The sequence below is a fragment of the Gymnogyps californianus genome, chromosome 10 (assembly GCF_018139145.2).
Source record: "Gymnogyps californianus isolate 813 chromosome 10, ASM1813914v2, whole genome shotgun sequence".
Classification (NCBI taxonomy): domain Eukaryota; kingdom Metazoa; phylum Chordata; class Aves; order Accipitriformes; family Cathartidae; genus Gymnogyps; species Gymnogyps californianus.
The window spans coordinates 1,815,074-1,837,576 of NC_059480.1; the positions used below are offsets into that span (position 1 = coordinate 1,815,074).

The 22,503-nt window shown below is 46.8% G+C and overlaps 1 long non-coding RNA gene across 2 annotated transcripts in view; it reads right to left on the bottom strand.

The window, feature by feature from the left end:
• LOC127020328 (uncharacterized) overlaps window positions 1–22,503 on the bottom strand; it is a 47,079-nt gene that overhangs the window by 16,102 nt on the left and 8,474 nt on the right. The gene's annotated exons all lie outside the window — the stretch shown is intronic.

The following is a 22,503-nucleotide window of genomic DNA, read 5'->3' on the forward strand; positions in this document are numbered from 1 at the left end:
TCCTTCTCCTCTCTCAGTCCGACATGGAGCTTCTCTCCCGCCTTTCATCTCACGCATCCCTGCGCTAACCGTTCAGCACAGAACATGACTGTGGGGAATGAAACCCAGGAGGCTACCAGGGATGGGGAGCAAATGCCTGCATACGGACAGCCACGGTCCACGGGCTCTGCCCGCCCTGCTACCCCTCATCTTACGTACTTCGCTTCCCTTGGCTTTCAATCTGGGGAAAGTAACAGACTAAGAAGAAAGATAGAAAGAGAAATCAGCGCTAGAAGTTAAAGGGGAGAACAGAAAAACAGGGAGAAAAAAACCTTTAAAAAGGTGCAATTGCAAAGCGATGACAGGCTGGTGGAAGGGAATTAGCAGAGAGGAGGGCTCTGTTCACGTCCTCCTCTCACTGAACTGTCGTGTGATCAGAAATAAGCCAAAAGAACCATTCTGTAGGGAACTTTGGCATCAGTTGCTCTCCTGCAACAAGGGTGAGAGACTGAAATAATCAACATTTTCTGAGGAACAGAAACGCAAACATTCAAATTCACATCTTAACTGGTAGTTTCAGTCAAAATACATCACCTTGACATTCTTCAATTAGAAAAGATTCACAGACTCATTTCACAGCATAGCCTGCAGTCCCAGGCCAGATTATACAGCCACACTGCCATAGCTTATATTTCCTCTAAGTCAGCAAGAAACCTCTGAGGCTCACGATGCCCTCCCAAGCCTACTGCAAGAAGGAGCTTTTGCAGTAGTTTTTCAGGAAACCTGTCTCAGTGGAAAAAAAAAATTAAAGCAACACAACCGCGAGGGTGGGGAGATGTTTCCTTTGGCCTGTTCAGCCTCTGAACACTTCGGAGCCAGAACATTATTCATTGCAAGACCTTACCCAGCAAATGCACGCCCCCATCACTCTGTATGCCGCTGCGATGCTCCTGGTAGCCACAATGCTGGGAGGTTTGCGTGTGCTTTGAGGGCTGCAGGCAGAAGCTCAGCGGCTCTGCTGGCACAAATTAGTGGAGCTGAAACTTTAGATCAGTGACAGAGAGAGTCTGCCTCCTGGGAGCAGTAAATTGCGATGCTGGTCCCTGAAGACCCTCCTTGCCATTAAGTGATTAATGAATTCATTAACACCTCTAAGAACACAGGAAATATGACACAGACAGCCTGCCTAAGCTTTGCAAAGTTGGGGGGTTTTTTTCCCTTTTAGGAACAGCAGAGAATAGTGACTAATTAAGCTATATGGCCCATGGCAGCACTACTACATTTATCCAGTGGGGATGAGCAGAGTGGGGACATCCTCTGTCTCATGCTCTGACCAGCTTTTATTTGACCCATAACGAGATGCTAAAATAAGGGGTTTATTGCTATTATAAACCTTTCATTTGAAAGGGGAAAGAAAAAAAAAAAAAAAAAAAAAGACTTTTTACTGTAATAGCTTTAAATGACTTTCCCAGCGTTCCCAGTCCAGGGGTAGAATGGTCCCAGGGTAGCTGGAGGTAACAGTCGGGGCAAGGAGAGGGGGAGGAATTGCACAATGGTCTCTTCAAGCCCTACAGAGAGCCTTAATTCTTGCCCTACAGCCACGGTCACATGCTCAAGACCATTTCGCTGACAGTTTTATTTACCAAATGTAACATAACGAACAGGCTAAACACTTGGGATAAAGCGTGAGCTGGGCTCAGTGTCTGACACCTGCATTAAATCAAGGCATGAGGTTACCTCCCACTGTACATCAGCAGGACACTCCTGGTGCTCCCATGGCTCCAGCCAAGCAGCTGACAAGAGGCAATCCTTCCCTGCCACAGCAATGACAAGTGCCTCTCACCCCACGTGCGCCTTGGACGGGTGTCCCAAGTCCAGCTTCATGCTAAGCCTGTGATCTAACCCCACCGACTGTGGATGAAGATGCCCCAGCAGCAGCCAGGCAGAGTTAGCTGCCTCGCTCAGGAAGGGATGCCCACATCACCCACTCTGAAGGGACAAATAGCTGCTACTTGCAGCTCATTTCCCTTCACTCATCTTGGGCTTGCTTGTACCTATGTCACATATTTGCTGTATTGTGGCAGAGAATGTGGGATTCATCTCTACAGCCACCAATTACTGCAGAAATCCTGTTCCATACCCCAAGTGGGACAACTGTCCTTCACCCCAAAATGGCACAGCAGCGTTGAGGCTGGCTTGTGCCTTGCCTTTCAGTGTCCTCTAAGACCTGCCTTGGGAACACGAGCTTGGCCTGCATCACAGTTCACTTCCAGCACAGGCTGAGGCTGCTTGTGAAGAGCCACACCAGTCCAAGGAGACAAGAGATGCTCTGTATGTAACACTTCATACCACCTGAAGATTAATGGAGGTGGCAAGGAGCCACCACGTATTCCTGCTGTGGGCAAGCACTGGGGCTTCAGGAAATTTGAAATTGTGGAGGATCAGGCGCAAAAGACAACTCACTTTCAAAGACAGTAAATTGGAGAGAGCTCAGAGAAAGCTACTACAAAGATTAAAGGGCAGGAGGTATTGATTTATGTAGGAAGATCAAAAGAGCTATATTTGTATATAGTAGTTTAGCTAAGTGATGACTAAGTGTTTAAAGGGAAGAGTTTGAAGGACATAAACCAAGAGAGGGACCATTAGGGTGAGTGCAGTGAAGAGAACTTAACAGGAGCAGTAGAGTGAAAGATAAGGAAGGGAAAAGAGGGAGATCTCAGCTGCCTGCCCGCAGATGCCTTCTGGCAGGGAGATGTCTACAGCCCCATCGACACTCAGCCCCAAGCCACATTTGGCAAACCAGCTTCCCAAGGCATTTCAAGCCCCATCCTGCACCTTACTCACTGCAGCTCCACCACCAACGCAGCTCGCGCCGTGCCACAGCATCCAGGAGCACACGGAAAGGTCCTCGAGAGGACTCAGGGTACCATCACAGCCCCTGCAGCACCCTTCAGCTTGGTGATACCGAGGTACCTCAAACTCTTAACTGTGGTAGCCCTGTGACTACTCTAACTCATACAATACCCCAGACAGAAACAAGGCAGCTATATATCTCAAATCCACTTCTGAGGACTCCACTGTCGTGTTCCATCCACTCCAAGACCTAAGGATCTCATCCTCAGTTTTTAAAATGTAAACATTATTGGAGCTATCGCTTCTTGTCTGGAAATAGTGTTTGCAAAGCATTAACCTGAGTATGGCACAAAACCTAATCCTCTGCATGGTCTGGTGACATCCCAGCTTGCAAGGGACCTTCTGCTTGATTCTGCTCTTTCACACTGCTCTACCTTGACTGAGCTACATAGGATTTGCAGGGCTACGGCTGGGACCACAGCCAGAATACCCAAAGCTATTCTGTTCCTCGAGATAATTCACACCCAGGTGAGAAAAAGGTAGTTAAAGTTTTTAATAAGTGACCAACCCTTAGCCTCCCTCTGTGGGCTCACATTGACAGATGTCTCCCCAGTGCTTCCAAGAGCAGCAGCAGCCAGGAGCATTTCAAGACCAGTACGTTGGAAATTGTCCATGGAGAAGAAGCCTGTGTGCATAGGACAGGCAAGAAACACGTCCTTCCCACCTGGGGAATCTGACGGTGAGCTCAAAGGCACAAGGGTGTGCGAGACTGGAGCTGGGGAGGACCTGGGGGCCAGATGTTTCATAAAGCAGCTGAATTTTTAAGTTACCTCATAGTCTCCTATCTGCTTGCTCTGCTAAAGGCTGCAGCTGCCCATCGTAACAATGCGTAACCAACCCTTTAGAGAAGGCATTTCCTACCCTGATAGAGAAGAGAAGGGAAAGATAAGCGAGACAAAGAGAATCTGATAAGACAGCCTGATTGAATTCCTCTGCCATTGCCTGGGATACCCTGAAAACTTTACGGCCTCACTTCTTAGTCCGAAAATATCGACAAAAAGCTTTTGCTCTGGGATTGGCAGGGACTTCCAGGCAGTTTAGATCAATGCCAATGCTCTGCTCTCTGTCCACATCATTCGACATTTTATCCACCATTTGCTGGAGTGATACTCTTTGCTGCAAACATTTATAGACAGCAGAAAGAGAGGTCACGCAGTAAGTAATGGTGAGAACAGGGCAGGTTACAGAGTAGGCTAAACGAGATCAGACACCAGGGGCAGGATTCATGGTCCGTTATAGAGCCACTAAATACATTTTTGTCACCCTATCCTATAAGGTGTCAACAGAGTCTACCCCTGATTGAGGGCCCCTTGATCCGTGTGACCAAGCATGGATTCAAGAGGATAAACATTCGTACGTGGTTGAAGCGGACAACATAACACGCAGGCTGTTTTGTTCAGCTTGACCACAAGCTACTCACCCCTGATCTACACTGCCTAGGTATATTACTGTGGAAAAATGCATTCTGATGCAACCAAATGCAAGATAGCACCTCTGGGAACCAGGAATGCAAATTACAGCTACTTACAATGTGAGAGATCACCTCAGAAAGCACTGACTGCAGCAAGGACTAAAGATGCCTTCCATGGAAAGCAAGTGAATATTCATCCAAGCAGGACAGGAACCAGGCTTTCCCTGGCCGTTTGCATTTGCTCCCCCCTTTTACCCACATTTACATGACTCAATATGAAAAAAACAACCCCCTCCAGCATTTTAAATAGAGGCTCAGAGAGCCCTAGTGCAGAGCATACTATAGCTCTGCGTTTACAGAGCTTTTCCAGGAGATGCGGGGATGTCTTAGGCAGAAAATACAACTATCCCTTCTTCAGCAACCTCATGAGCCACTCAGAGGCAGGCGACATCAACACATTCCCTTCCAGGAGAGCTGTGGGGCTATGGGCAAGCGTGCCTGCTGGACCACGTGAGGTTAACATAGGATTCTGTAGGTTTGGGCTCAGCACCAGCTGCTCGACCCTGTGAAGGCACTGCCTCGGGGATGGGCGACTGGCCAAGCAGGACTCGGGGGCGACAACAAAGCTGCTGAAGATTCAACGATGTGCGAACAGCCTTCTCTCACCGCCTGCTCCCCCACAGACTGTGCCCCAGCCCTTGGTATCCATGCAGGGAGGGGAGACACCAGAGAGCATTCAAATGGAGGCCAGACACATGGCTGAGAGCTGGAAAAACTCGTAACTCAGCTCAGCTTGTTCAGTTTGTTGAAGGGTTGCTTAAGAGATCACAGGATGTCCAGACATCTCAAACATGGAAATATCCTGGGTTGCAGGGGACTTCCCAGGCTTTTGACGACGACATGGCAAGATTCAATGCCTGGAAGTTCAGGTCAGATAAATCCCAAAATACAGTGCAATTTCCCAGCAGGGAGGGAAACCGAACACTGGAGGACCTCACAAGGGTGTGGATCCTCCTCGTTTGACATCGTTAGCCTAGCAGCAGATAACTTTTGAACAGCTAGGCTTTAATCCAGCTCCTGGGAGAAATTCCAAATCCCAGGCTCGGAGGGAGCAGGGCTGGATGGCGCAGGGCATACCTTCGTGCCCCTGCTCCCTTCCTTCTCCCCTCAGCCATGACAAGAACAGGAAATTCTGCATTATCTGCTGCTCAGCCTTGGAGCTCCTCATTAAGCCAGTAGCTGTAGTCCGGTCTCATTCCCCAAGACCTCAGCTGGTTGCCTGCAGACATAAGGAAGGAATTCATTTATTTATTTTCCTCCTCCAGGCTCATTTGGCCAGACAGATGTTGCTTGCTATTTTTTTTTTTTTTTTCCCCCTCTCACCTTCCTCTGAATCATCAGATATTAGCTGCGGCTGGAGACACCACAGTGGAGGCACAGCCCAGGGTTTGCAGATGTGCCAAAAGTGGGGGTCACCGTTTTCCTGCACCCTTTGGGATCAGTTAGTACCACCTCACCCAGCTACCTGGACAGCATCTGCTGTAACGTGGGTCATAGACATGGAGGGTCAATGAAGTTTTTGGGGTTTTTTTTTGTTTTGTTGCTTTTTTTTTTCTTTTACGATGGTCGGTATCATATACAGAGTTTGTAACCTGTACGTCAGATGCTCTAGCCTCTCAAGTGATATCGCTATTCAGAGCCTTGCAGGACTGCCTAAATAAACATATGTAAGAATTTAAATTCAATCTCTCCCCTGCCCTGTCCCCTGTAAAACTCTTTGATGACTAAGCCCATTAGGGGAGGAGCAAATCTCTTTGAAATGTCACAGCTGATCTCTGCTGACCTTATCAAAGTGCAGGATCAATACACTGACCCATTCGGAGTAGGAAACCTTAAGCAAAAGCCAAAGAGAAGCAATTAAAGCAGAATTTCAAGAATGGGAGTGGGGGGGATAGAAATACCCCGTTATGTCTCTAGAGACTGAAAAACAAATGAGCCAAAAGTAACCATGATGCTTCGAATTATCATATACATAATTAGTATTTGATAAAGCAGGAAATAAAACATAACATCCATTCATCATGCTGACAGCTGCAAAACCATATTGCAAGGCTCTCAAGTGTTAGTGGTGTGCGTGTGTGCCTTCAGCATTACAGGTACTAATCCATGCCACCAGCTCAGGGAGCTGAACGCGCCATGGGCTCTGCGGGATGCTGGCGGCACATCCCAGGGACTGGTTCTGAGCATGCAAGGCATGATCATGTGCTCGACTGCCTGGATTCAAAGGATGGAGAGGCATCAGTAAAAGTCTTGGTAGCAGCTAATGAGCTTCCAGTGAGTCTGTGACTTCAGGCACACAGGGACCTTCAGGCATCCTAGAAAACTAAACCAACTTTCCTGACATCTGGAACTTGACCAACTCCACCATCTCATGACTGCAGCGGTCCCTGTCATGGTTTTGAACTGGGCCAATTACCACCATTCCGAGCAAAACCTCGCCCCATCCTGGGAGACTGCAAGGCCATTTCAAATAGACAGCCTGCAGACAGACAGCCTACTCTGGAGGGGGAGTATGCACAGGGGCCAAGGAACAGTCCTGGGTACCCAAACAGAGGCAGCCAAAGGCTTTATGGTCAGACATGACCCATCTCCTCAGCTCCCATAAACCATAAAGCAGCACCTCCACCATCTAATGCCTGGGCCCTATGATTCTCCGTAAGATGGAAAAGTATTTTCAGATAAACTTACTAACTTTCCCATTAAGAGGGCAATCAGCAGGGTAGAGGCCGTAGGGTGCAAAGAGGAGCTATGGATCCCATGGAAGAGAGTTTAAAGGAGCAGATGACAGAGAAAACACTAAACAAAATCAGAGAGAGGGATTAAAAGGTAAGTAACTGGCCGGACTGGGGTCTCTGTCTAGAGCAGCTCTTTCTACACGGCTTTGCCCAAATGAGAGAGATTTTTTTCTTCTCTATGTAGATATTTTTAAGATTTACCTTTTCTCACAAGGGTGAGCACAAGCCATTTGCAAGCAACTCAGCGACAAAACAGGAAGAAATCAACTTCTGCCTTGCCTGACAAAAATAGCCAAGTGCCTGATGGCGAAGCCACGCACCCGTCCTTGCTCTGCCTGGCTGGAACGGAGCTGTGCCGCAGCCTCCCGCTGCGCGCGCTGGTGGCCAGATTGCTGACTTGGGATAGGTCCCTGTCCATCTGTCAAGGCAGAATTATTCCACTTGAAAAACATTAAAAAAAAAATCCCTGGAGTACTGCAACTGTCCCAATTCCCATGTGAACCGTCTCACCGTCAACCACAAGCTGCTCGGAGGAATGGGAAGGGCTCCGGTCCCAGCCCTTCCTCCTTCCCTGCCTTTTTATTTGCAGATAGAGCCACCACCTCTAATTTCATCAACTTTTTTTTCTGGCTGGCTCTTCATAAACTCACCTCGTTAACCCAACGTAAGGCAGGATCCTCAGCTCTCCAGCTGACCACCTTTTTCCAGCGAAGAGCACTGTGAACAATCTCTTTCAGAGGTTATCAAAAAAGCAATCAAAGAAAGTCTCTGCTGTCCTGGGAAATTTTCTATGCACTGGGAGTCTCATCAAACCAGGGAAAAGAAAGCAATAGCAAATTTAACACTGCCATCCATAGCAGACACAGATGGCTGCAGTTCCTAAATAAGCATTACATTAGTGCAAAGGAGAGAAAAAAAAATTAAAGGAAGAAAGAAAACTGTAACAGCTGTATAGTTATCAGCCTGGAGGCTGATGCTAAATCTACATTTGTAGGTGCTTTCAGCACTGGCAATAAAAGTCAAGTTGCTTCCACGTTAAAGGGGCACTGCTGAGTGTTTTACGCACTGTCCTCAACCTGCTAATCATTTGGTGGGAACATCCTCCAGCAGTCTGGGGGACATGCAGCAGAAGAGGAAGAGATGGGGGCAGAGGGGAAAAGCAGTGGGGAAAAGCATTAATATTTAAAGCAGCATTTTACACTGCTTTGAATGGAGCATTCTGCTTAAAAAAAAAAAAGAAATAATCAATAGCACGCAATGGTCTTCACTACATTGACAGAAAGATCATTCGCCCTCTTGTCGCAGCTGTCAAGCTAAGACCACAGCTCAAACAATTTCTCCAGCGCACATCCTGTAATTCTGCTGGGCAGACAAAAAGGAGGTAAAATAACTGGGGGACCTTGACTTGAAATCTTGACCCCTCCAAAGCTGAGGAGGCCACCGATGCCTCTGGAGGGAACCAGGAGCTCAGGCAGGGTTCAGGGAAAGCTCTGCTCTCAGCCCAGCACTGTTGGAGATTTTTCTCCGCGATCTGGAACGGAAAACATGAGCTTGCTGCCAGCAAAGATCACAGTTGACACAAATATTGGAGGAGCAGTAAATGATGACATGAACAGGTTGGTTACAGTAGACAAGCTGTGTTGGCAGATAGGCAGGCTAAAAGCGGCCTTTGAAATATCCACATGCCAGGCTGGGCCTGAGAAACAAAAGATTATGAGTGCACTTACAAGTGCAGACAGTTTGAGGAGTCAGCCTGGGTCACCTTGGTCTCCACACTTGTGACCCAAGCCACAGCGAATTCAGCCAAGTGCTCGAGAGAAGCGTTCTCCTGAGCAAGCACCTCTCCTGCAGAGGGCTGGGGACTGCCGAGGAGCAGCCGTCGGAGCAGCGCACAGGCAGCTCCCCAGCGATGCACCTGGTCTTCATAAACAGAGGCAACTTAAATCACTTAAGATCCTGAAACACCAAGCTCAAATGACACACATGTGTTGGCCTTCGGGGGATGAGGTTTCTTGCAATCTCACACATCCGTTTCTCCTTCCTCTTTAAAAGCAAACAGTGAACTTTCATTCCTGCTAATGTTTCCATTAGTCTACAACATAGTGCAAAATTTCCCATCTCCGCCGTGTCACAGCTGTGGTATCTTTTGCTTCTTGTTGACCTGGTCAATATTTTTTTATCACATTAATTTCTTTTTTTATTACACTGCATTATAACATTCATATCCTCTAAGATACTTGGGTGCTTCAGCAAGCCCTGGCTGCCCTCCATGGCTACCCCATCTCTCACAACTGAAGAATTGTTATTTTCTGGCTATCACATTCCCTCTCTGTCTATGAAGTAGCTACAGTAATTATCAGCCTTTGGGATTGCTCATAGAGCACAAGCCTTGAGGCTGAGGAGCAAAAAGGATGGCATTACACAAGTGGGCAAGGTTTGGCTGCTCTTGCCAGAGCTGCTTGGGGACTTTCCATCAGGAGAACGTTGATTTCTTGCAAAATCAAGGGCATGTCAATACCAACACATTCTTGTTTCCAAATGAAAAAAACAACCCGAGTGTTTTGATAACATCAAAACATCATGTTTCATTATTTTGAGGGCACAGAATACTTTGATTTTCATTCTAAAACAACTTTTCACTTAGAAGTTTCTCTTATATTCCAATCGCTTTTAAATGCCAAAATCGACTCAAAATATGTAAACAATTTTTTAACGGTTTCACAGGGACATTTCAGAACAAAAAAATATATTTAAACTCCAGAATTTTGCCATGAAATGGAAAATACACTTCTTACTCAGCTCTAGACATCAGCATAACACCTTGATGGGTTTTAATACGACTGAGAGAACCCTCCCAGGCGGGATGGAGAACTGAGCTAACATAGGCTGCTGGAGGGCATGTAAAAATGCAGGCTGAGCCGGGAGAACAAAGAGGCAGAAGAATGAGCTGAGAGCAACGCTGTAGGTCAGGGAAATGTGAATTTGTGCTGCCAGGTGGGCTATCTGCACATGGGCCAGCTTTCAGAGAGTTTGGGGATGTGAATGGAGAAGCTGCCAAAGAAGGACATTTCAGAGCACTCATTTCAAGGCATTGCACTGAATCATTTTAAATCCCATCAATTAGTGGAAAAAACCCCAAATTTCCTTCCCTTCCCGCCAAAGCAGACTCCCTGCTGCGCCAATGCAGAGTTGCACAGGGGTGCTTTTGGTGGCATCAAGGAGATCTGGAAGCATCATCTCCAGCTCAACCTGCTCTGAACCCTGGTCGTCAGAGAAAGTGGATCACTGCTGAGTGGATGGCTGGGATAAAAGGTATAACCATGCTCTAAAGCACATTAATTGCTTATTAATTACCCCATTAATCACGGTGACACCTTTGTCTGCGTTCCCAGCAGCACACTTGCAGTTAGCTGGACCGTCACACTGCTTTGTGGAAGCTGAGCTCATTTTGCTGCCTCGCTCCAGACCCTCCTGGATCCTGAAGGGTGAAAAACAAACCCAAAAAACCCCCACATCTTACCGAGCATCCCAGTGGCATCACAGCAGGCCCTGACCTGCTGCAGGCAGGCCGGAAACATGCCCCCTCAATAGCAACAGGCAGGCCAAGAACATGCTGATGACAGAGGACTTGTAGCACAATGACGGTCTGAAGTCCTCGAAGTTTGGGATTGAGGCTACAATTTGCAAAGCGTTGGCTTACGGAGCCCATCCAGGGCTTTGCTGCAGCTTCCCACAGGCAACTGCAAGTTCCCATTAAATCACAGAAAGCTGTAAACCAATCACCAGGGAAAATTTCTGTTCCATCACCAGTGCTTTTTCTTTATTTTATTATTTATAGCACACTCTGATTTCCAGCAACTTTTTTATTATAAAAAAATTATTTTCTTTGTCTGAAAATTGATATAAAAAGAAATCCATCTCTCAGCCATCATTTCTCTTAATGATGTTTACATCAGCAGATGGGGAAAAAATCACTTTTTAAACAGAATTTATTACCCGCTGACCCAAAGCTTTACCATACATCACTGTGGTTTCAGAAAGTTAGTTTCCACAGCAACATGATGTAACTCTCCAGCATGTCTGTAAGCTGCTGATGTTAACTCTTCCATTCCTAGCCGTATTTTGTGGGAGCGTGTATCTTGGCCACATGGCAGTCAGTAGGAGATCTGAAAGTTGGTTAGATGGGAAGGCTCAGGCTCAGGAACCCTGTGCAAATAGGGCCATCTTTATAATCCCTCATTTAATGAGATACCAAGTAACAGGTTCAAGCAAGAGTGAAAGCCTGCAGGTGTCCCAGGCAAAGGGAACAGCTCTGTGCCCACCAGCCAGCACCAGCTGGGCAGAGGTAGCACAGAAGGAAGAACACAACGGATGTCTGGAGATGCCTACCAGTATGGCATGCTGAAAGCAAGTTCATCAACACCTGTAGCAGGAACACCCAAGCCTTGTAAGAGGTCCTCCTCCTCCATGCCCATCTTCTCCAGCACCAAGCCCAGGATGCCAAGAGAATTAGGGAGCAAAATATAATACAGGCACTGGGGTACTTCAGAAAAGGGAAGGAGAGTCTAGGGGCTTAGCAAAGACGGACAAGCAGACACTACTTGACTTAAGACTTCAAAATAGGTGGTGAATTCCTCTGGAGTGAGGAACTTGGGGGAGTATCTTGTCCTGTGGTTCACCTCTTCACTGTGAAACTGTGGCTTGGTGTACAAATACCCAGAGACCAGACACCTTCCTGGCTTCTCACTGACCACATGCACGCAAGCATCTCCAGAGCTCTCTCAATTAGACAGCAGAGACCAACAGATCAGAGAGAATAAGCACAGAGCAATAAGCACCACCGTCCCAAGGAAGGGAAGGGCTCAGGACAGCACAAGGCAACTCTATGCTCCTCCGAGGACTTGTGCTCAGAGACCAACCCATGCTTTGGCCCCACAGAAACAGCCAAGCTTCAGACACACGTGGCTTTAGCAAAAAAGCTGGCTACTTAGCAATCAAGGTTCAGCTCCAGTAGAGACAGTTGCACCTATCACTGCATTTATTGATTGCCAGGATGTTGATAAACAATCGATTTTTTTTTCTGCAAATGTCACCTGGAAGGAGTTTTATACTTCTCTCTACAGGGAGCAAGCAATAGCAAGAGCCTAACAAACACAAAGAAAGCAAACTATCTTCTGCTAGGGCAGATAATTCCTGGTAGCAAGCAGCCAAGTAATAGAAATAAGTTGCTTGTACTGGGATTTGGGAGTCTACCATGGTGGGAGATGGGAAAAGCATTTACTCAGTGCTTTGGCTCAGATATCAGAATGTCACTTTGGCACCTTATCAAAGAAATCCAACATCTACAGTCCCTTGGCTTGAGCCAGATACAGAGCAATAACTGATCCACCTGATGAGAGATGTTAATCAGCTTTCAGTGCATGTCTGCGATAGATCATAGGCCAAGAGAATAAAGGCTGGTGGGACCGTGGGAGGCGTATGACAATCCACAGAGACACAAACTGTGCAGAGGAGAAAGCAGACCCACATAAGCCACGTTCTGAGAATGCCATACATGGAGTTCTTGAGAAAAAAAACAAAAACACAGAACAGGCATTTAGAGAGAGGACGAGCAAACTGCAAGTTACCTGGTTCTAAGACTACCTGAAAATTGATGCTATGTATCACATTAGAAACCAGAGGACCATTTAGAGGACTGTGTATCACCCTAACTTGAGAAAATTTTAAGTAGCATTCACAAGAGACAGCAAAGCATGCAGGACACTGATACACTGTAAACCAGACCCTACCAGCTCTGATCTCCCCAGAGCTCTGCTGGGAGAGTCCTCTAAGGAATTCCAAACATACTGTGTGATTAGGCATTTCTCTCTGGACATCAGCCCTGTGTGTGCTGTGCTGACATAGCTACTGTCAGAGTTTACAGAGGCAGACCTTCTTCCTATAGCTCAAGAAACTCTCAAAATATTGCTGCAGGAATTGCAATGCCATCACCAGTTCAGTACTATGAACCAGAGTCTTCCATCTGTTAAACTGGTGTAAATCCAAAGAGACGCCCTTGCTTTGCACCGGGGTAAATGAGAGCAGACCTTCGCTTCAATGAGGCTGTCGTGGTTTAACACCAGCCAGCAGCTAAGCACCACGCAGTCGCTCCCTCACTTCCCCTCCTCTCCCAGTGGGATGGGGAGGAGAATCGGCAAAGAAGGTAAAACTCGTCGGTTGAGATAAGAACTGTTTAATAACGAAAGTAAAATATAATACTAACAATAATAACAATGAAATATTATAATAATAGTAATGAAAAGGAATGTAACAAAAAAAGAAGAGGGGATAAAAGGAAAAAAAAAACTGCGATGCACAATGCAATTGCTTGCCACCCGCTGACCGATGCCCAAGCAGCGATCCGCCCCTCCTGGTCAACTCCCCCCAGTTTATATACTGGGCATGACGTTCCATGGTATGGAATATCCCTTTGGCTAGTTTAGGTCAGCTGTCCTGGCCATGCTCCCTCCCAGCTTCTTGTGCACCTGCTTGCTGGCAGAGCATGGGAAACCGAAAAATCCTTAACTTAGGATAAGCGCTACTTAGCAACAACTAAAACATCAGGATGTTATCAACATTATTCTCACACTAAATCCAAAACACAGCACTGCACCAGCTACAAAGAAGAGAGTTAACACTGTCCCAGCCGAAACCAGGACAGAGGTGCAGAGGAGAAACATACAAGAGAAAATGGTGTCCAGCATTTAGGCTCCCATTCATCTCCAAGAGTCAGACCCCTTGCCAGGCCTGCTGAGCCCTGCAGTGTGGCTCTGAGATGGGGACAGCAGGGACCACGCTCACCTCCACAGAAACACAACCACAGCCAGAGTGGAATGAGCAGCTCTCAGGAGGAAAGCTTACTGCTTTTGTTCCCTGCCATGCTGCAGCCTTGCTTTTAATGGTGAGCATCCAGCCTTGGAGACCAAGGTCCCAGTGCCATTGAGCCTGAGAAGGTCTAAACCCACATCCCTAGCACTGTAACCATCAGGACTGAAGGACAGACAAACCTCCCCAGTCCTAACATACTTCTTTCTGCTCTCCCTTAAGCATTTCCAAAAAAACCACAATGGCCAGAAACCTCCTCCAACACATAAAGCATGAAAGGTACTTCAAAATCTGTTGCCCACAGCCTAGAAGGATGCGGTGCAGCCCTGTGCTGAACTCCTTCTCACCTTTCCTAAAGCAGAGAGCTTCCCAAAACTCGTGGCTTCCTCAGAAGCACCAATAAAGGGCAGTCCCTGTCCTCCTCTGCCTGAATAAAAGAATTTGTAGCATTTGGAGATGTTTTCTGAAACAAGAGTCTCCACCCATAACTGCATTTTGACTGGTATGTCAGATGTGTACTCATCACTACAATAATTAATTAGCAAACACGTAACAGGTTTGGGAAAGCTGACTCAGGAGGTTGTGACCATATTTAGCCAAAAACACTTGCTCTGATGAATTGTTTTTAGGAAAAAAAAATCAAAGCTTCCTTTTCCGCATTCTGTATGGCAGCTCTTACACAAGTTAAAAAAGTCTCCAGTAAAGCTACTCTGTGCTAATAGTCATTGGCTCTGCCAAAAAATATATCAGCCACATTTTCAGAGATATGAGCAGTACACTGATGGGGTTAGTATCATTACCAAAGATCAGATACAAGATTAGCATCATTATCAAAATCAGCCTACCAATGCCATTTCCTCCACTTATCTTAAAATCCTTGAGTCTATCAGATGATGTTGACCTTTATATCAAAAAATGTTGAGCAGCCTATTTATTAGAAAGCTTCAAATTAGATGACCTAGAAGGAGAAAGCTTTTCCAGAAACAACTCCCACCCCCCTCAGGAGGGAGGTGGTCCAGGCACTGCAAAATGCACAGGCAGGTTGGAGCCCACGTCTCAGGAAGCCAGCTTCGGGCTTGTGCAAAATAGTCTGCTTGATTGAAGGAGATGTACTAATCGATCGGGCAGCACAGTCATGAGGTGTTGTACAATTCCTGCCGAGGACCGAGAGACACATCCATCATCACAGCTGGCTATGCCAGGCAGGAGCAACGCGTGCAGCAGAGCTTTAAAACCTCGGCCCTTTTAACAACACTGTCCCATGATATGAGATGAGGCTTGTGATTGAGCTTGCAACAGAGGAAGCCTCAGCAGCACCACACCGTGTTGAGGACAGGAATGCAGGGCTGGGAAACGTGCTTTCCTGCCCTGCACCCTGTGCAAGAGCCACAGTCCTTTTTCCTGCTCAGGGACCCTGTAAGAGAAACCGCAATGGATGCAGGACTCTGGACCGGGATGTGGATGTGCGTTCCCATATCAAGGACAGTCCCTTCCCAAAGCTTTCCATATCCATTGCTTCGGTCGGGCTAAAGCTCATCTACAGCTCTGACAGTAATTTGAGATAGTGAAAAATTAATCTGTGGGAAAGAGAAGACCAGGATACACAAACCATGACCGTGGCTTGAGCTCTGGCAGTTGAGCAGTAGGAATAACCCTATGCACACTCCCAGCCCTTTGACACAAGGTATGCCAGCGTCCAGCCACCACAGCTTGGCAGGCATCTGGGCAGGATTTGCCTGTGATCATCTGTCCATCCTTAGACACAGCATCCCTTATCCATTTCCAGTGGTCCTGAGGTCCTCACAACTTACCCACGCTACCACAGAGCTGGGGCCACTCGAGATATTGCCACCAACACCACATGCCACAGGCTGGTCCTTCATAGCCTTTCTGCCAGGTATTTTCACTAGAGAGATCCATCATTGAACTTGGCCCCAAAGTCCTGCACCGCTCATATGAAACTCCCACTGGAGTCAAAAGGAACATAAAATAAAACCAGCTGCTCTTTGCTGTCACAGCCTAAGTGCATTAATGTCTTTTTATCTACATGAGGGCACTGCGGCCGACCCCTGTTTCCATGCAATTGGTGTTAATAAAATCTCTCTCTGCAGAAGTGACAAGGGAAAGATACACTTCAATTGGCATGTTCTATCTGAATTGAAATTTGAGTGTAAATCTCGTGTTTCATAAAAACCTCTGCTGATAACTCTCATCCGCGACCCTCCACCGAGACCAGCTTTTGGGCTGATTATTCCTGAAGAAAATGCTTAGGAAACATCTATATAAGGCACCCTCCAGCTCTGGCTTACAATCAACAAGTCATCTTTGAAACACTTATTTCAGCCAGTTCTGGTTATTTTTGCTGCAAAATTAAAAGCAAAAATTGACCGGAGACAACGCATTACAAAGAGCATATGGGAAATAAGATACAGAATAGGTCTCGAGTCTTGGCCAAAAACTGGTTAGTTTAGATTTAGGTAAGAGTCCTTGGAGCTGAGAGGCAGCAAGCTGAAGCTAGACCTGAGGAGGTTAAAACAGCTGTTACAGTCTCCTTTTCAGTGAGCATGGGCGAAGGAGGACAGTAGCTATGGGCTGTAGCTGAGTGCAGGTGTCCAACAGCTCCACGGGAGAAAGAAATGCTACTGCAATAGGTAGGAAAGAAGAGGAGAATCAGGTGCACAGCTGAGCAAGAAACACACCTGGCTGGATCCCTAGATGCAGCAAGAGACAAAGCCAGCAAGTATTTCTGGCTAGCTACAGAAGCAGGAGGTGGGAGGAACATCTCCGAGGCATAAAGGGTCGGCTCACCACGTGCCTGAGACGTGCAGAAAGGCAGCACCGTGGAAGGGAAGTGAAGGGATGCTGAAGAGGGCCAGGTTAGCAGCATCCTCGCATGATGCCATGGAAATTGAACTGTACTCCCTGCCGTCCCGACACATACCCAGATAAACGCATGCGTCCGTGTCTGTTAACATACTGGTAAGCTGGGGGTTATGTGGACACTGTGGCTGTACACCTTCCAGTTAAGCCTGAATAGCCAAGTGGAGTTCTCAAGCCATTTAGAAATTCTTCTGGAGGTATTTCACTGGAGCCTTGATGGCCTAAGAACCAATGCAAGACGTGGTCTTAGTACCTGTGTTCCCAACGGCTTCTCTGATCTCCGCAGCTATACCTACTGGCCCAACCTTTTCCTTTCCCTATTTACCAAATAACTTCATCCTGCTTAGATTTTCCTCTGTGCTCTTGAAATTATGTTCACATGGTGTTTTCTTCAGTTTCATACTATTTCTGCCTCTTCCCTATAAATCACTTATTCGGTTTTAAATTGATATTAACCATTTCGCCAGAAGCTCCTTTTCTAAGCAAGCTGCTATTAAGACCAACTGTATCTGTCCATACCAAATGAAAAGAAGTGATAAATGTGCTTCATCAATCAAGGCAGGAAAAGTGATAGCAATGTGAAGAGACAGTAAATAAGCAAAGCATCCACAGAGCATTTCAAAAGTAAATCAAGTTACGAAAACAATTAAAGGACACAGAATTTGTCTGCAATTACTACTCATATTGCTTCTCCCATCTGTACAGTCAGTTATGCAGTACCAAAACGAAGGACTGACTTGCATTTTTAAAGTTTCAACTTTTCATCAGTAATAGCAGATTTTTTTCCAATTGGGAGAACAGGTGTAAATCTCCCTCTCTCCTTCCCCATTTAGCCAGCTCTACTGAGAGGGAACTCGGCTGTAACTTGAACATTAGATTCAAAAACAGGGCAGGACTGAGGCTACAATGGTTGAAACCCAGCCAGGACCTCCCCACCCACAGACCCAGCAGAGCATCTGCAGGAGGTGTCAACCAGAGAGCAAATAAATGCACCCCTACAGCCCCCTCTGCTCAGCAAACCGCAACTGAAAGAATTAATTTGCCATTTTCTTGGTGCATTTTTCATAAGTTCAAGTTGTAGCAGGTGAACCTCACTCTTCCCAGTCTATATTAAAGCAATGACAATAATGATTTCTTAGTCTATGCTATTCCAGCCCAACGCACAAACCATAGTATTGCTGCCTTGGTATTGAAAAAGGCTAAAATATTGACTGGCGCTGTCTAATTGATCGTGGAAGGCAAGTGATTATAGACTGGGAAAGAAGGCAGTGATTCGTGTAAGTTTTACAATTAATCTAATTAATAATCCTCAATTAGTTTATTTCTATCTCTCAATAAGTAAAAAGGAGAGGTGTGACTGCTGTGTATCAAGACACAGCCCAGCAGCTCCAACAACTTCACGGTGACAGCTCGAGCTTGCGAGTGTCGCTGCTGTCCCAGGCACCGCTTCTGAATCCAAAGCCCCTTCTGTGGGCATGGGGGAATGGGCCAACCCACCCTCCCCTGCCCACCCCCCCCACCCTGAGATATTCCCCAACAATAAATGCACTTAAAGTCCTGATGTGCTCAGGCACCACAGGGACAGAAGCCAGTACAGAAGGACACATGTTCCCTGCAAGGCACTGAAGCGTAGCAGCCCAGCGGGGTCTTGCCTTCAGCTAGGAGAATGCCCTTGTAAGTGCTCTCCTGCTTGTTAAAATCTTGTATGCTTTGAGCTGCCCACATTCCATCCCGACCAAGCCACTTTGGAAAGTCAAATCCTGCAGCAGACATTCTCATAAGTAAAATAAATATAGATTTTGCCCTCAATGTGGAGTTTTTGCAGGGTTCATTGGACCTCCCTCTCTCTCCATAGATGGGCTGAATGAAATTTATCAGGAAGTATTTGTTGCAGAACTGAGATGGAGATTCCTCACCCGGTTCAGCCTGTGGGAAGGGTCTGACTCCCCACAATGCCCCACAAGACCCTGGTCCCTCACTCTTGGGGCGGCCTTGGATTTTAAGGGGCAAAAATAAATTGAGTTTCTTTCACTGCAGCTAGAATGAAAACAATGATTTGCACAAGTCGGAAGCTGCCTCAATACGAGCCCTACCCAGATTCAGTTAAGACCTTCCTTAGCATCACAGCCCAGGCTGTGGCTCCCCATCCTCGCTCCCAACGATCTCTTTCCTACCTTGCTGCAACTTCCAGTCTCCCATGTGGTCACTTTGGTCAAAGTCCCGGGAGGGTGTAACACAGGGGTTCACATCCCTGCCTTATTATTCTCATCATTCTAATCACCTCGTTAGGCACACCTCACATTTACGCCAGCATGAGCTCTCCGTGAGGACACAGCAGGAGAGGCGAGGCAGCCTTTCTCGCCATCAAGCTCACTGCCCTGGGGTAGGAGGGGGACAGCCCTTCTGGAGATGCTAATGTGCAAAGAGAGCCTCTAAAAGGCAGAAAGAGAAGCCAAAAGTGGCTAAAAATCAGGGAGGTTGGAGCAAATGATGCAGCACGCTTGTCGGATACACATGACAGTGCCAGGCTTTGCCTGGAGCTTCCCTACAGAGGTTTCCTTCCTACTAAAAAAAGAGTCTCAAATTACGAGTAGGGAAGCATATACTGTTACTGTCCTGCAAAAGCAGGGGAGATGTTTTATGTATTTCCCTCTCAAAAGTCAGACAAAAGGTCAGCAATTCCTAAAATTTGCAAAAAACACACACAAAAAAACAATAGAGAAGAAATTTGATCCAAGGACTGTGGTGCTCCAGTCTGAACCAGGGCAAACTTCAGCTCACCTGAAAGTCCCTCACAGCAACTGGAGCTTTTAATTTAAAGAGAATATTTTAAACATTCCAGATTTGCTGCTTTTTTGTTTTAATCAAATGAGAAAATTAATTTTTAAAAATACTCCCTGGAAAAAGGCAGGTTTTCAGTGGAAAGCTTCTGAAATGAAAAATTCTTTTGCAGGCTTCCTCTGAAGAGGAAAAGGCATTATATATTTCTCATTGAAATGGATGGTATCTGTCTTCTTTCCTGATGAAAGAGAATGGTGCTTCTGGACAAATCCTGAGCTGGCATGGAGGTGGCTTATAACCTGCACAGCTCCAGCCAGCAGCGAGGAAATGTTATGAGGAGCCCAAACAGCGCTGTGCTGCTGCTTGCTTAACCAACTCAGACAGATGTAATGGAGTTTCCCCCAAAGCGAGACTCAGAACAGAATCATGAAAAACTTAGTTTTACCTTAAACTGGGATGCTGCGAGATCATTTCAGAGCTGGACTTGTATACTGTGCCTTCCTGCAAAGTCGTGTGGAGTCATCAGAACGGTAGTTTGGGATTGTCAGACTGTGTTTTCCAGAATGCTCCTTTCCTCTGGCTGAGAGCATGACACTACAGCGCAGTGAAGATGAGCTCACCCCAAAAAGGGCAGCCCATGCCAAGGAACAGAGCATCTCCATTACAGTTCCCCCAAACCAGCCGTGGCAGAAGCTCTCCAGTGTTGCATTTGCTCCCAACTGCAGGCTGAGGTTCATTTAAAGCAAAGAATTTGACTCAACTGAAAACAAAGCTCTTCAATTTGGATTTGCCCCAGTTGGGTTTTTTGTGGTTTTTTCTTTTTTTTTTTTTTTAAAGCATAAGCTAGAAATCAAGAATTACAGAAATTGCTATGCCTGTGTAACTAGCACTGCAGTGGAAAATTCCCATCCAGCTCTGGACCCAAACTGAGAGCAGGTCCTGCACACAGGGTTCGCTCTGAAGGACCAAATGACTCTTCCTCCAAGTTATCAGAAAGTACTAATGAAATATCCTCTTCTGGAATAAAAAACACTCTGCTAACTTCCAGCAAAAACCCCAGCATTAAAAGGTTCATTAATGCAGGCAAGATTTGCCCTGCCAGACAAGAGCAGTAGTGCCCTACCAGGGCAGAGCGTTGTCTCTGGAAGTGCTTAATTCCATATGCTTCAGAGGACAGAAGGTAAAAAAAATAATTAAAAGGCTCTTAATGCATCTGGCCAATTAAATAAAGCTGTAAATGGCGAGGAAATAATTCCTTCCTGACCCCTGCAGCAATCAGCTGCTGACCTGAAGCATGAGAATTGATTAGCCTTATCTTGCTGTAGCATGTATAACTACAAATGTTATTATTGGCCATAAAATCATCCAGCCCTTTATGGAACCCATTGGTGGCATTTGGCTCCATGACCTCCCAAACCATGAATTTTGCTAGCTCGAAGGAACGCCCCGCTCTGCTTCCCTGTGAAAGCATGTCTCGGGGGAGATGGCTTCCAATGGTGTGCAGCACTGCCCCAGTCTGGCCCTCAATAAATTTGGCAGTGTGCGGGTAAAGCGCTCACAAGAATAAGGTAAGGCTTACAGCTCTGAGCTGCTGGTGTCATTCTTCACTGCCAATGGCTTGGCCTTTGCACTGATGCGGGGACAAGGAGGAGAGCCCAGGCTTCGCCCCACCTCCTCTCACTCAATAACACGGCTGTCAGCACTGGGCTAAGTGAAACTCCTCACATTTTCCTTAGAGACAGCAAAGCCTGGGGTGGGATCTACCCTTGTCTTCCTCACCAAGAAAATCCCATCACCGACACAGATGCTCACTCAGCATCTGCCCTGAAGCAGAGCCCCCCGGCCAAATGCCGCTTGCAAAAGCTGGAGCATCACCTTCTGAGCTAATCAATAAGTAATTGCTGGCTTTCTCGCAGTGCAGAGTAGTCTCTCCATCTGTCATGCCTCTTTCCACTTCCTCCCTCGACCTTTTATGCTGGACTAGATGCACAGGGAATCACGTTTGGTCTCCAGGAGGTCTGGGGAGCAAACTGACAGGTGACATTAGGAATAGGGAACAATGTATCTCCTTTAAGAGCTGGAACTGTATTATCTGGTGACCTGAGCTAGTGCCAACAGCACTGATGTGGCTGCATGGTACATTCAGAAAAACTGGATAAACAGCAGCACTTGGTGACTTCGGTACTCAAAGGGTGTAGAGGGTATCTCAGTAGAGATTCTGGAGTTGCAGCCCAAAATCTGCAGTCTCTGGTGAGTTTTTCTCCAGTTCAACCTCTCAAGACCATCAGGGCACAGATATTTCCTATGTCCCAGACAAACCTAGAGGGCACAAGGAAAGGGATTGCTCCATGGTGTGACACAGAAGGCCCCATCACACTTCAACCATCACTACAGCCCTGGAAAAATGACAAACAGGGAGTGTTAAGAGTGCTACCAGAAGTGATGATGCTCTGAGGACATAATTACATTTGCACTGCATTGAGAAGTGAGTCTGAAAGAAGAATGAACAGCCCTGGCCACTCCAGGGCACCAGCGAAGCCCAGCCTTTAAAGCCCAACCAATGTCAGATGAAGCGCTGAAAAAAACACCGAGATGGTACAAACGATCAATGCAGAGGTCTGATGCCTCTGGCAACCAACAGCAGTGGCCAAACAGAAGCAACCTACCCTGTTTGGGGCACAGCATTAGAGCCTGTCTTCAAGTGAGCGGTCAGAGATTATCCAGAGGGATGCTGACACGCAGACTGGAAGAGGTGTTAATCGCATCAGGCTTCCTCTCCCTCCCAGCCTTTTCTAGAGGGCTGGCTGCAGACAGGAGATGCTCCATGCCGAGGAACATACACCCTACCCACGCTTCCCGATACCGGTGTTACACCATCCC